Source organism: Panthera tigris, chromosome C1 (genome assembly GCF_018350195.1).
Source record: "Panthera tigris isolate Pti1 chromosome C1, P.tigris_Pti1_mat1.1, whole genome shotgun sequence".
Classification (NCBI taxonomy): Eukaryota; Metazoa; Chordata; class Mammalia; order Carnivora; family Felidae; genus Panthera; species Panthera tigris.
Window position 1 is genome coordinate 87,933,805 of NC_056667.1, and position 3,159 is coordinate 87,936,963.

The 3,159-nt window shown below is 36.4% G+C and overlaps 1 long non-coding RNA gene across 1 annotated transcript; it reads left to right on the plus strand.

The window, feature by feature from the left end:
• The first annotated feature begins 1,129 nt into the window (after window positions 1-1,129).
• Window positions 1,130-2,497, plus strand: LOC122241474. The gene is made up of 2 exons (XR_006221643.1): window positions 1,130-1,339; window positions 2,317-2,497. It is a non-coding gene; the product is annotated as an uncharacterized LOC122241474 (long non-coding RNA).
• The last annotated feature ends 662 nt before the right edge of the window (window positions 2,498-3,159 follow it).

The window sequence follows — 3,159 nt, forward strand, 5'->3', positions numbered from 1 at the left end:
GGACATGAAAGAACTGGCATTAGAACTTTTATACACTGCTAGTGGGAACACGAAAGGATACAACTACTTTGGGAAACAACATGGCATTTTCTCAAAAACTTAACACATACATGCCAGATGATCCAGCCATTCCACTACTAGGAATTCACTCAAGAAAAATGAAAGCCTAGAATTTTAAATAAATGGGGTCATACAGTATCTACTCATTTTGTTTACCTGGCATTTTCAGTCAGCTTAATTATTAAGAGACTCATCCATGTTTAGTAAACATCAATTGTGCATGCCTATTTATTCCCTAACAGTATCAAGATTATCAAACCATTAAGCAAAATTGCTGCTTATTCCTAACTTGAAACATATATCTTCTTCGTGATCCAAAAGGAAGGTTTGAATTTAGGAATTCTATGCTCTAACATAATGATGTAGAAAAAGTTAGACTGTAGACCCATGGCCTCTGGCTCATCCCAATAGTGGCCCACTCAGTTCTGGTCCCCCCTAAGGTCTGTGCATTGCAAAGGGTATCGCAACACTTCTAGTTAAGCTTTGCCCACACCTCCCCTAAGTATCTGTCTCTTGAACACTCCTGGGGTTTAGAGTGACACATCCTGGTAGTATCTGACCTGGGAAAGAGTCAGATCAGGCTTCAGAAGCAAGGTCAGGGACATCTGGGCAAGGAATTGTGGGGTCCTAGGTGTTCAAAGAAGTGGGCACTAGGGCTTCATGTGCTCGTGCTCCCGTGGTTCCTGGAACTCCTTTCCTAATGGGCAGGTGAGTAGCCAGAGCAGGCCCAACAGATTCCATAACTGGGAAACCAGCCCAGTGGGCAACTGGTATATATATTTTTTATTTTCAAACTGCTCATATATGCTGTGTACACCTTTCTGTATGTGTAATATAATATATAATGATATATTAATTTATAATGAGCTGCTTTGTTAATGTTCTGAAGACTTTGGCTGAGTAGAAAGCCATGTTTGGGGGCCCAAGTAACTGGTAGATCAGGGTGGGGTGGGATTCACCTCATTTTGTGAGAACACAATGGGGCTCTGGTGAGCTGACATGGTAACAGGAGCCTTGTGAGTATCAGGAGATGATGTCAACAGATGAAAGTCCAAAAACAGGGGTGGTGACTTTGTGTGCATAAGATACTTCAACAGCACCTCACCAGAGTGAACTGTAACTGTAGGGGAGAAAAAAGAGACAGTCCTGGAATCTAAAGACTCTTGTTTCTGCATACATGTCAGAAACAGGGACAGAAGGAGGGAGCAGGAAATGTACTTATGCTTTCCTTGGCTTTAACTGGCAACCAAGCTTCAGAGAATATAGCAAGTGTTTTAAGGTTGTTGGCCATATTGTTACATATGTTTTGTGCAATATTAATTATATAATTTTGAATCAGAATTGATGCAAAATTCTTCTTAAATCTTATCACATTTCATCCATCTAAATACCTGAGATATAATTTTCTTCACATAATCTTGAGGATAGAAATTATGTCATTGCACTCTATATGTATATCTGCATCTTGTTTCTGAATGAATGAGTGAATCCTATTTCTATTTTTCAAATAGACAAACTGAAGTTCACTGATTTTAAACATATATGATTGAGTGTTTGACTGAGACTTAAGCTATTTTTGAGGGCAAACATGGAAAAGAATTAAAATAACTTTAAGCTGTCAGTTTTTAAAAATTAAGCATTTTCCATGAATTAAAATTGGAAACGGTTATAAGTACAAATGTAATGTAAACAGAAATATTAGATGAACCCTCACCAGGGAGGAATGAGAGTTGAAATAGATTGTTGTTCTCATGGGTTTGACACAGACCAGAGCCTATCTATTAGGAAGTTTTTGTTGCTCTGTGGTGAAATGAGTAGAAAATAAAAAGAATGCAGGGAGTTTTAAACGAAGATCATTTTATCTAATATCATATAATGTTCTTAATTTAAGATCACATACTTTCAACTTTTTTGTCAAAATTTATCAAAAATTCCTTCATTTTATAAAATCATGGCCAGCGTATTGACTGATTGATCTGTTTATCTATCATCTATCTACCCTGCATGTATCTTATCTATTATATAATTTTGGCAACATAAAGAGAAGGAAATCTCTTGTCAGCTCCTTTAAAAAAAATTACCGTACTAAAACATTCACATTTGAAACCACATATGCAATCACCCATTCAATCCTGAAACTATGATTTCTCACTAGAAAAGTGATAGACGTTATTGTGAAGATGTTTTTTGTACTTTCTGGTTCAAAAACACCCCCAGATGTTTAAGGTTAAATTGTTTGCATTTTTTGTCATAAAGAACTGGAGCACAACCTATCTCCATGACGAATGTTTGTGGAAGGAAAGATGTGGCTACATAGAAGACAACTATATCCAGGAGAAAAAGTACCTCGGGAGGAGAATTGTTTGCTGACATGTGCAACTAAAATTTTTTGTGAGGGTATTAGAACTTGAATAAAGTTTGGTATGTTATTTAAAAATAACCTGTTCCTGTGTTCCCATTAGCACACCTGGGTGATCTTTTATCAGGAAAGATATGAACAATTTTATTCATATTTTTTAAATTCAGATTTTGATTTTTTTCTGTTATTCTACAAAAATGAGACATTATTCAACACCGTACCCTGTTTTTTCTTTCTCTTTCAAATTTAAACTTGAGTATAAATTGCTTTTACTTGGGCTCTTTGTTTTCTATAGTGAGTTTAAGTTCCTATCTGTCAATGTAATGCCTTCAATCAACATTGCTATTTCATTTTCTCTGATTGAAATAATCCCATTTCCAATAGTAGTAGTGATAATGATAATTTTTATTTAAAAATCCTACAGTGGCATTTTTAAGAAATTATTACAGTCAAGAGCAGACCAAAATCCTCCTTGGGTCATGGAGATATAGGAAATTTTCAGGTAGAGCACATCCGACTGGCTTCATAGGCCTCATAATCTTACTGCCTTACAGACACATCTCATATATGCATATGTATAACAACAGTAACACACTTAAATTGAAAGCTGTTTCAGGAGTGACTGGATGGCTCAGTTGGTTAAGTATCCGATTCTTGATATCGGCTCAGGTCATGATCTCAGTTAGTGAGTTTGAGCCCAGCATCAGGCTCTGCACTGACAGTGTGGAACCTACTTGGAA